This window comes from Ahaetulla prasina, chromosome 11 (genome assembly GCF_028640845.1).
Source record: "Ahaetulla prasina isolate Xishuangbanna chromosome 11, ASM2864084v1, whole genome shotgun sequence".
NCBI classification, from domain to species: domain Eukaryota; kingdom Metazoa; phylum Chordata; class Lepidosauria; order Squamata; family Colubridae; genus Ahaetulla; species Ahaetulla prasina.
Window position 1 is genome coordinate 10,497,381 of NC_080549.1, and position 12,471 is coordinate 10,509,851.

General features: G+C 40.3%; 1 long non-coding RNA gene across 1 annotated transcript; it reads left to right on the forward strand.

Moving 5' to 3' along the window:
- Positions 1 to 10,686: 10,686 nt before the first annotated feature.
- On the forward strand, positions 10,687 to 12,189 carry LOC131205032 (uncharacterized). The gene is made up of 3 exons (XR_009156704.1): positions 10,687 to 10,757; positions 11,011 to 11,178; positions 11,680 to 12,189. It is a non-coding gene; the product is annotated as an uncharacterized LOC131205032 (long non-coding RNA).
- Positions 12,190 to 12,471: the final 282 nt, after the last annotated feature.

Genomic DNA, 12,471 nt, shown 5'->3' on the forward strand with positions numbered 1-12,471 from the left:
ACACACACACACACACACACACACACATAATAATAATAATAATAATATTATTATTATTATTATTATTATTATTATTATTATTATTATTATTATTATTATTATTATAAAAAAATGAACCAATTGCCAAGCATCCGAATTTTGACCCATTAGCCCCGTTTCAGCAATAAATATAGATGATATTTCTTTCCTCTAATCAAAGAAATCAATGTATCCATATCAGAAATTATCTAGAAAGTGTAGGAAGTCAGCACCCACCTCTCTCCTAGGAAAATGAATTATTTTAGGAAATATTAAAAGGGCAGAATATTTCCCCTAAAAGGGAGTCAGAAAGTCACACACACACCCCCACCTTTGTCAATGGTCCGTCCAGTCTACATAACAAAGATCTACCTCCTTCAGGCAGAGCTATAATAGGAATCCCAAACCCCTTCCATTACATCATCACCCAGCGAGGCTTAACCAAGCTCAAAAACACAACCTACAAAGTTAGCCCTGGGTGGCCCCGTGGGAGTCTGACAACCAATCAGAACACAAGCTCAAATTCAAAAGCCTAGAGAGGGCATAAAACCCAGGTACCCTCAGCATTTCTTCCCTTTTTTTCTTCACCCAAGACTTTCAAGGCATGTGATCCTGTCCACCACTAAAAACCATCTTTCCAAACAGCCACTGAACCCCGACGGACACTTCTTCCCACAAAAAGCGTAAAGGCATTTCCAACGCACGTTGGAAACACAAACAACAGGGAATAGAGAAAGACAAACGGAACACGGGCAGCTCAACTGAAACTTCCTTGGTTCAAGTACACCATTTTAAACACCGAGGCTACTAGCCCTAAAACTCTAGTGAAAAGGCCCATCATAAATTACAGCTAGAAATAGAAAAAGAAAAAAACCCCAGGAAGGTTAAAACCGTTATTGTTCTCACTAAACTTTGAACAAATTTAATCACATCCAGCTTGTCCTAGTATAGTCGTGCTGAATCTTGCTAGTTACTGGGAAAAAGAAAAAAAACCACCGAAAAGCATTGTAGGAGACTTCATTACTCTGATCAGCTAAAAGATAATAGAAATGAAAAAAAAAAAAAAGGCTGGGTACTAAGTTAATAAAGGTGTAATAACTTTGTGTCACCGATCTTGATAGGATTGACAATGAAGAAGTATGCGGAACATCGTTTCAATGGCTCCTGAATTAAAGTGCCAAAATTTTCATTAGGTGGGATTTTTTTCTGAATCTCCTTTCCAAGACCACAATTTGCAAGATGTTATAAGCATGAGAGCATCAGAGCTCTTCAGAATTTCGGTCTGGGTAAGTTATCCTGATGGTTTCAAGGATATTTTTTTTAAAAAAACAAAAATCTCAGTGCTACGTAGACCCTGAGAACCTATGTACCTAATAAAAACATCTGTCTTGCATACAAGTTTAGTGAATTTATTATTATTACAGCTGAAATACATAACAGGTGGAACGGTGAAGTCATGGGGGAGACATTCATTGAACATTGCTGGGTTGCTTTTGTATGATGTGTCCCGAAAGGAGCTCTTTGTGTTTTCTGAGCTTGACTGTTTGCTTGCAGATGTTTTATTACCTGAGTAGGTAATATCTTCAGTGCTAGAAGGGAGTGTGGTTTGCTCTCTATTTATATACATTAACCTGCCCTGTCAATGTTGCTGGAAGTGTTGTTTTTTTCTTGGTAGTTCCTTGATAAGAATATAATTTATTGTTTTTTTGTCTGGTGTTAATCTGAACATTTTTCTGAAGCTCCGTTTGGGGCTTTTTTTCTGAAGCTCCATTCGGAGTATAAAATGCACCCAGATTTTCGTCCTCTTTTTTTGGGGAAAAAGGTGCATCTTATACTCCGAAAAATACGGTAAATAATTTTTTTAAAAAAAACCAGAGTCATCTACAGGATACACTCACAGCCACTATATTCTTCAATCTCTCTTCAAAATAATACTTAATTCCCTGTTCTTTCTTGCTCCTCTGAACCATTTCCATTTGGTCTGAAAACTTCAAGTGTTGACACCCAGAACTTAACATTATAACCCACGGTGGAATCGGATCAACACTGAATGAAGATGAACAGTTCCTTCAGTTGATGAAGCTCCAAATTGTTTTTGCTTTTCTTTTCTTTTTTTAATAGCCACATCACACTGAATCTGTAGTCGGCAACTAAAGTTATCGATTAAGTGATATACATTTCTCTCTTCACCCGCAAAGCAATTTTTTTTCCTTTTCTATTTTAGGACACAATGTTTTCTTCAGTCGCTGTACACCAACTCTCTTGGTATGTACATATATATATATACCAATATATATATCTTTTCCTCTCCTGTCCTTTCATCGGTTCAATCTGTCATTTCCCCCTGACTTTTCTTAGTACTGGAGTGCACAATCAAATTCAAGCTGTGGGCAGCACACAGGAGACAGGAATAACTCTATTCCTTCATGCTGGAGACATTATTGACAACAATAAACCAGGCAGGAACCAGCAAAATAATTCAGTGTCACATCTCACAGCTGAAAACATTCTGGAATTTGGATGAGGTAAGATCTACAGGGAATATCCAATGGTAAAACTGTTGGGAAGGGTCTTTCCAAGGCCTGTTGTTTTCTCTAGTTCATCTGACCAATGAAATGTTATCTGCTAAGCCACCACCTATATAGTCACCGGAGAGCAAAGAACACAATCGGTCTTTGCATCTGATTCAGAGAGAAATTTGGCAAAATTTATTCGGTCCAGCTACTTACGGTCATCTGTGTGACACTTAGCAAATGAATTTTTAAAGCATTAAAGGTAAAGGTAAAAGTTCCCCTCACACATATGTGCTAGTCGTTTCCAACTCTAGGGGGCGGTGCTCATCTCCGTTTCAAAGCTGAAGAGCCAGCGCTGTCCAAAGACGTCTCCGTGGTCTTGTGGCCGGCATGACTAAACACCAAAGGCACACAGATTGCTGTTCCCTTCCCACCAAAGGTGGTCCCTATTTTTCTACTTGCATTTTTTATGTGCTTTCGAACTGCTAGGTTGGCAGAAGCTGGGGCAAGTAACGGGCGCTCACCCAGTTACGCGGCACTAGGGATTCAAACCACTGAATTACCAACCTTTCGATCGACAAGCTCAGAGTCTTAGCCAACTGAGCCACTGCGTCCCATTTTTAAAGCATTAGGGACCCAAAAAATGGAATTAATCCAACAGCTTTGTGGGCTCTGTAAAATCAGATCTTACTGTTATTTACAAAGCTTGTTATAAAATGCCTGAGAGCAAAACAAGAAATAAGGTCTCGGGCAATATACAAACGATTAAAGATTTCTGTTTCAGAATTCATTTCTGGGTGCAAGAGAGGTCCTTCAGAAGCTGAAGAAGTTTGGGTTTCATTCTAAACAAAATAACAGCGCATTTATTTCTGCATCAAGAACTTTGCCTCCAAGATAGTGATGGGATTCAGCCGGTTCCCTCCGGATCACGCAAACCGGTAGCCGTGACTGCAGGAGGCTCCGCCCACCCACCCAGACATAATGTATGACTACCGCACATGTGCAGAAGGCCATCCACATGGGCAGAGGTGGCGCATGCTAGCGAAGTGCGCATGTGTGCTCACATTTGCGAACCGGTAGAGAAACTAAATGAATCCCACCTCTGCTCCAAGAGCTCTTTGTGGTTCTCCTCTGCTTTTATCCTTGCAATAACCGTGAAAAAGACAAGCCTAGTGTAATCCAGAGAGCCTCATGTGGGTTCGAAACTGGCTGTCTCCCTGATCCTAGATTAGCAGCCTGGCCACTAGGTTTTATGGGCTTGTCCACAAATGGAAAGGAATTCTATGCAGAATATAAGTTTTGATCACTGGTGGGTTGCGCCCGGTTTAGACCGGTTCTATAGAACCAGTAATAAAAACGGTGGGAAGCTCCGTCCACCGACCTGGATGTTGTCATAGGTGATCTGAGCATGCACAGAAGCAAGTGAAGCGAGCACGCGAGCACAATCCCGTTGCAAACCAGTAGTAAAAGTAAGTAGAGCCCACCCCTGGTTTCAATTGTTTAAAACACCCTACTGATAATCACGTATAGGTCATGTTTTGCTAGATATACATTAATAGGAAAACCCAGGTGAACTGCGCCATTCCAGCGTATAGTAAACTAAGTTTTATATCTCATTGAGAAAGCTGTACAAGAATGACTTATTTTAGCTTTCCAAACAGAGTCTAACTAAGATGCCCTAATATGCTCTTTGTGGACTTAAACCACTGCTGTAACCATGTTTTACGGATCTATGGATTGTCCCCCATCCCCGCTCCTTGAACCCACACCTAACGGTGCACACCTACATCAGGAGTTTGTTGCCTGACAACATGTTGTTGGATGGAGTTTTGGATTGGAGAATTTGGGATTAGATTAGATCAGATCAGATTAGATTTATTAGATTCGATTTATTGATTTGCCTATAGGCTAATACAAATAATTTAAAATAAGAATAGGGTAAAATACAACAGTAGTACAAAATAGGATAAAATACAATAATTTAATACTTTATGTAAAATGGAATAAAATGACATAAAGTTATATTTCTGTGTTGCTCCTGTAATCTACTCCAATCAGGCCCACAAATGCTAATCTTAGTTGGATCATTTTAGTCAGAAATTGTGCTGTATTAAATGTCATTCTCAAATGATCTAAGCCCCAGAGCTCATTGTAACAGAATTGCCAAAAAGGCATTAAGAATTGTTAACCTAATTTGGAAAACTTCTTCTCCGATAATATTGTTTTGCTAACTAGGCAGTGGTGAAATTCAAATTTTTTTACTACTGGTTCTGTGGGTGTGGCTTGGTGGGCATGGCAGAATAAGGATGCTGCAAAATCTCCATTTCCACCCCACTCCAGGGGAAAGATATTATAAAATCTCCATTCCCTCCCCCACCTAAGGGGAGGATATTGCAAAATCTCCATTCCCACCCCACTCTGGGGCCAGTCAGAGGTGGTGTTTGCCGGTTCTACGAACTACTCAAAATTTCCACTACCAGTTCTCCAAACTATTCAAAATTTCTGCTGGATTTCACCCATGTAACTAGGGTATACAAAACCTTTGCCAGACCAGTTCTTCAATACAGCTCATCTGCCTGGAATCCATACTGAATATCAGACATTAATACAATTGAGCGGGTCCAGAAGTATTTCACGAGAAGAGTACTCTACTCACCTCTACTACCTCTACTCACAATAGAATCCCTTATGTCAGCAGGCTTGAAATTTTGGGCTTGGACAATCTGGAACTGTGCCACCTGTGATCCAATCCAAGCATAAAACACAAAATTGTCTGCTACAATGTCTTAACTGTCAATGACTTCTTCAGCTTCAACCTCAACAATACACAGGCAAACAATCAATACAAACTCAAGGTTAAACCGCTCCAAACTCGATTGCAGAAAATACGACTTCAGCAACAGAGTGGTCAGCGCCTGGAATGCACTACCTGACTCTGTAGTTTCTTCCACAAACCCCCATAACTTTAACCTTAGACTGTCTACCGTGGACCTCACCCCATCCCTGTTCGTAAAGGGGGTGTGCATAAGCGCACCAGCATGCCTACCATCCCTGTCTTACTGCTCCCATTTCTTTGTATTCATTTCCTTCATTCATGTCCATGTTCATATTCATACCTGCCATCTTGTACATGTTTGACAAACTGATAAATAAATAAATAAAAACAATATGGGCATTAATTTGGGATTAGAGGTTGTAGTTCCCCACCACTTAACAACCAGATGACTGCAAAGAATATAAATCCTTATATTCCACATCAGTCAGTTAGAACTGAAGAAGCTTCTTCGATGGGAAGCTAAAAGTTTTCAAAGAAAAATGAACCAGAAAGTCCATTTCCCTTTTGGAAAAAGTACCTTTGGAACAACCATCTCAATCGTCCCGAGCAGGGGTCTCCAACCTTGGAAACTTTAGGATTTGTGGACTTCAATTCCCAGAGTTCCTCAGCCAGCAAAGCTGGCTTAGGGTTTCTGGGAGTTGAAGTCCACAAGTCTTAAAGTTGTCAAGGTTGGAGACCCTTGCTCTGGATGATTGAGAATCTCCATAGGCATTTAGTTTCCTCCAGTGGTGGGATTCAAATAATTTAACAACCGGTTCTCTGCCGTAATGATTTCTTCCAACAACCAGTTCACCAAACTGCTCAGAAAGTTAACAACTGGTTCTCCCAAAGTGGTGTGAACTGGCTGAATCCCACCCACTGGTTATGTGTCGCTTTTCACAGATTTCATTCCCAAGCAGCCATGCTTAAATTGCTTATTTTGAAAGCAAGGTGAACCTGACTTATTTTTTTCAGATTCTTATCCTCAAGCTCAGCCACAAGCAGCTCTTGCAAAATTTTTCATTAAGGGGGGGGCTCCTTCTAATGCGTTGTCCTCTGTGCAACAGCATTTGTTATTTGCAATACAAGGGGCCATAGCTCAAGGAAAGAAAAGCATGCCTCACTGAGAAACCATATGCCTCAATTCAAATAGGAATCCAAGTTCAATCTTTGATGGCTCCAGCTAAAGACCCCGATGTCTACAAGTGTCATTAGTGGGCATCTGTCAACAGCAGTTCCCCCTGCTGTTTTGCTGTTATTTCTCTTCCTTTCTCCATCTTTTCATTACCTCTTCTTTCTCCTCTGTAAGCAAGTAGTCATTTACGAGCATAGACTAGAGTAGCAACCTCTCTTTCCTTGCATTTCCCCAGTGTCACGAACAGTAGATAAGAATTAGATGTCTTCTGGATATATAGAACCATCAAGGACAAAGACTGTCCCCAAAAAACTCGGAACTGGAATTGGTTTTTCTCCATTACATTTTTTTAAACAACAATAACAACAACAACAACGGGGAGCCGAGTCTCGCTTTCCTTTTGCTATAAGTTGAGAAAGTTTGCAAGTGAGTCCAGAGCTCCTAAAGGGACAGAAGTTTTCAGAAAGCAATAAAAGCAAATAAGCGAACAGCAAAAGGGACACGGAAGCCAATTAAATTTGCTGAGAGGTGTGCAGCCTTTTGCAAGCATGGTTGATACGATTAATTCCGTAAGGAAACCAAAGGAAACATGTACAAACTAAAGACCTTACATTTTTCACGGTCAAATTGCAATGATGATATCGCCCTTTTACCTCTTTAAGGAGGTAAAGTTAGTAACAACTGGAGGTTATTAAATCCATCACAGAAGGATTAAGTTTAACACGGAGTGGAAATTCGCAGGGAGCCGGCAGTGGTTGAAGAAACCAAAAACTCTAACTAAAAATACATTTCCCGCCCCCCCCCAAAAAATCACTACTTATCTTTCGGGAAATTCAAAAAATAACCTTCTTTGTTCTGAGAACTCAGATTAGCAAAAAAAAAAAAAATCTCCGAGGCAGGAAAAAAATATATAAAGCAATAAATATGAAGCAGTAGAATATTAAATTCTTTATCTTCCTATATATAAAAGAGCCAGATCTTAGTCTTCTGGTGTACTTCCTTGTAAGTAAATGAGAGGGGAAATTTTACTTATTAATTTATTAATAAATTTATTAAATATGTATAGCTGCCCAATTCACAATTTGGCTTAATAATTGCTGCTTGGGAAGTGTCTTATCAGTGTCATTGATTCAGGTCTATACTTTAATAAAAACCCTTTGGTATATTTAAATATAAGGAGATACACGCTTGAACTTTGTATTTCAACATAAAATACAAATCCTATAAATACAATAGGATTTCATGCTTGAGTTTGCTTAACATGCTCTGTTCAATTCTGGTGCCTTGAACCAACCTCCATTGATAGGGTCCACATGTAACATTTGTTGGAAGAAATGCCCATCTGGGTTCAGTTCCAAGTGGGGAAAAAGTCAATGGATTCATGGAAGTTGCTTGGAAAGAAGGTTTATTTGTATTAAAAAAAAAAATATTTTCCATAATAATGGAAAGAAGGTTTATTGATGGACAGAATCACATGGCTTAAGATCCTGGGCAACAAAAGGCACATGGAATGAAGAGAGAGAGATATATATACCCTCTGTTGCAGGGGTGGGTTCTACTTACCTTTAGTACCAGTTTGCAGCAGGATTGCGCACATACACTTGCGTCTGCACAGAAGCTTCCTGATGACATCAGGGTCAGTGGGCGGAGCCTCACCCTGGTTTTACTACCGGTTCGCAAGAACCGGTCCGAACCGGGGGCAACCCGCCACTGCTCTGTTGGGATTTGAATTTGAGCTTGTGTTCTGATTGGTTGTCAGGCTCCCATGGGGCCATGCAGGGGTAACTTTGTAAGTTGTGTTTTTGAGTCCCAGGCTTGGTTGACTCTTGCTGGGTGATGATGTAATGAAAGGGCTTCGGGCAATTCCTACTGTGGCTCTGCCTGAAGGAGGTAGATCTTTGTTATGTAGAATAGACTGGCCCAGGCCTTATTGGCCCATTGGCAAGTGGGGGAGCTGAGTTTCTGCCTCTTTTTTAGGGGAAATATTCTGCCCTTTTAATATCTCCTAAAACATCTCATTTTCCCAGGACAGGGGTGGATGCTAACTTCCTACACATTAGACCAGGGGTAGTCAACCTTTTTATACTACCTCCCACTTTTGTATTTCTGTTAGTAGTAAAATTTTCTAACCGCCCACCAGTTCCACAGTAATGCGCCTTGTATCGTCATCTCTCGCGCATCGTGGATTGGGTTTGTGGGTGGACCACCGGCTACCAGCTCTGCTTGTCTGTTACAGCTGGGTGGTGTGGGAGGGAGATGCACGAGCTATTCTGGGACAACGCTCCTTTGTTTGCGGTCGCACTATAGCGCCATTTAGTTTCACTTATGTAACGTGAACTAAACTTATGCGTGGGCGATACAAATAGTATCTTTTCAGAAATTTAAATTGTCACGGGGAATTTTATGAAAACCTAATGAAAATGCTTTTAAATAATGCTATGAATTTTTTTAAAAAAGTCAATTAAATTAAAAAAAAAAAAAGTGCTTCAGTATCGGACAAAACCCCTACCGCCCACCATGAAAGCTGGAACGCCCACTAGTGGATGGTAGGGACCAGGTTGACTACCACTGCATTAGACGATAGAACATCCTTCTAAACCAAATGGTTTTCATTCACACAACACCCAAAGCTACAACGAACAACATTGGGAAAACAAGACAAAGAAAATATATCTGATTTTAGTTTTTTGAGGGCAGGGAGAATGTAAAAACAAATTGCTTCAACTCTTATTTGCTCCTTTTAAAAAAAAATAAAACCTTAATGAGTATTTATTTACTGAGTATATGTAACATTCTGCTCTCTTACAGAGGAAAGGATGTTGAGGAAACACAATTATTTAACACTTTAAAAGTTAAATTTGTGAGCTGGGGAAGTGACCCTTTGCTTCCCCCGACTCCCCCTTAGTTTACTTCATATTTTGCTTTGTTAATCTCTAGAATGTTATTCATTTAATGCATTGCATATTAAAGGTTTGGGGGAATTTTCCCCCTTTCATTTTAAAGCCCCTGCGTGCTGCTTGAAGATAAAATGTCAGGAGATAAAAGCTAAACAGAAATTCAACAGTTTTTTTTTTTTTAATTATTTTTGTGTGATGAGTTTTACATTTCCAAAAATGTAAGGCTTAGTTTTAAGAAACCCCATCTTTCAGAGGTGGGTTTCAGCAGGTTCTGACCAGTTCTGGAGAACCGGTAGTGGAAATTTTGAATAGTTCGGAGAACCAGTAGTTAAAATTCTGACTGGCCCCATCTATTCTCTGCCTCACAAGTCCCAGCTGATCAGGAGGAAATGGGGATTTTGCAGTAACCTTCCTCTGGATAGGGAGGGAATGGAGATTTTACAGTAGCCTTCCCCATGCCCACCAAGCCACGCCCACCAAGCCACACCCACAGAACCGGTAGTAAAAAAATTTGAAACTCACCACTGCCATCTTTAAATACACACACACACATATACTCTCACACACATCTGAACTTGGATTAAACTTTTCTTTCCCCCCGTATAAAACTGCTCTAAATCCTGGACACGTTTTAAGAGAGTTTGCCAGCCTGGCATCTCTTTACATCATTTTATGTATTTCTGCTTACAAATGACAGCCCTGCGTGAATGTGCATATTTCCTGAGCAGCAACTCTGCATGATTGGGGGCCTCAGCAATTTTAGCGGTGGTCTCTCCATTTCTCTCTCGCCGTGATCGATAAGATTGGTTTCCAAAAAGTTTAAGGAAAGCAGAAAGGCAAACTCATCAGCGAGACAGCCAGTTCCCAGGAAAAGTAACTGGGTTATTTCTTTCTCATTGTCAACACAGAGCTGGCTCAGGCATCAGTGAGTAATAGTAAGCCAATATCTCAAGCACGCAGGAGGGACAGCTAGGTTGGCAGAAGCTGGGACAAGTAATGGGAGCTCACCCCGTTACGCGGCACTAGGGATTCGAATCACTGAATTGCCAACCTTTCAATCGTCAAACTCAGAATCTTAGTCACTGAGCCACCACATCCCTTTCAAAATAACTATAAAATAACTATAGTTTAAACCCAACATGTTGAACATAGTAGGAGGATGGGGCATTCACTGTGCATACCTACATTTTGGGAACATGACTCACGCTGTCTCTCTCTCTCTCTCTCCATGTGTGCTATTAGAATGTGTTATTATATAATACCTAAGTGTTGAGAAATGTTACACAGTCAGAAAAAAGAACAACGGAGAAAGAGGCAGGAGAAGAACTGCGGAGCTCTCCATAACCCAATCAGGAAGGTTCTGCATGGACCATGAGATGGTGAATCAGGCAGAACATTGCAACTAATGAGCTGAGCCCAAAAGAACTCAAATGAAAAATAGGCAAAATTTAAAGGTCAAAGTTGAAAGCAAGTTGATAAATGGAAGACACGTGCATGGTTATCTCTCTCTCTCTCTCTCTCTCTCTCTCTCTTTTGCCCTGTTTGGACAATTAGAGAATTAGGAATAAAGCCATGAAAATAAATTATATTATATATATAATATATATTATATATAATAATATATATATATAGGTCTTTGGTTGTTCGGGTTTTCTCCCGTGTAAAATTGGAAATGTCTTGGCAACGTTTCGACGAAGTCTCATTCGTCATCTTCAGGCTTCAGCTTCGTGCTTCTGGGAGCAATTAATCAAATTTTTATAACGCCCTTCTCCCGAAGGACTCAGGGCGGTTTACAGCCAGGTAAAACAGCAAACAAAATAAATGCAGAATAAAATACGACTTTAAAAAACTGATTCAATTTGGCCCTAGTTAAAATATCACTAAAAGAATAAAACCCACTATAATTAAAACCAAATGGTATCTAAAACCCTATACCAGACCTGCGCGGATGAACAAATATGTCTTCAGCTCGCGGCAGAAGGTTTGAAGGTCCAGAAGTTGGCGAAGTCCTGGGGGAAGTTCGTTCCAGAGGGTGGGAGCCCCCACAGAGAAGGCCCTCCTCCTGGGGGCCGCCAGCCGACATTGTTTGGCGGACGGCACCCTGAGGAGTCCCTCTCTGTGAGAGCGCACGGGTCGGTGAGAGGCAATCGGTGGCAGTAGGCGGTCCCGTAAGTAACCCGGCCCTAAGCCTTGGAACGCTTTAAAGGTGGTAATCAACACCTTGAAGTGCACCCGGAAGACCACAGGTAGCCAGTGCAGCCTGCGCACTGTTTGTTTCCTAAATTCAACTTTAAATTACAGGTGCTAGAAGATGAATGCACGATTCAGGAAAGGCCAAAGTAGTTGAAGATGGAAGTTTTGGCGTGCTTGCAAAAAGACAGCAAATCAAGAATTTAAAAAGGCTTAATTTTTTTTTTTAAAAAGAACTATTAGCTTATTGATTAATTTAAAAAATAAGTTTAAAATTTTTAAAAAATGTAATGTTACCGTCAGGGTTGAACCTAAAGAGGAAGCTCAAAAACTAAGACAGAAAAGGCTTCTGGTAGTTGTCTTCTCAAACCCAGAAACATGTCAGCACCTAATTGAGCTCAAAAAACCTCAACAGTATAGGTTAGTAGCTCAATAGGAATGTTCCAGAAATACCAAGAAAATGTGCTAAACTAGGAAGTTGGAAAAAGGAGCTTAAGAAGAAAAGGCAATGGAGAATTATGGTCAAACAATCCCTCAAAATATGGTGTTTTTTTCCCCCAGCAAGTCTGGGAAACCCCTCTTAATAGGAAGCGTGCATACTGGTTGTATTATATGTAACATATTCCCTGCCATGTTTTAGCTGTTTTTATTGTTCTAATAGATGTGCGAAGTTTTTTAATTCCACTTCTTGTAGGACAAGAGCTTGTCCTTGTAGGGGGCAGAGTTAAATGAGTCAGCAGCCTAGAGTTGCTACGTTCCCACAAATGGTCTAAGTTCTCCTGAATTCCATTGACCCTTACCTGGTGACAATTTAGTGCTGAACTTTAAGTCGACTATATTCTTATGTATAGACCTGAGTAATAAATTTTCTCAACTGCAACTTAACATATTGTCTTACATTTT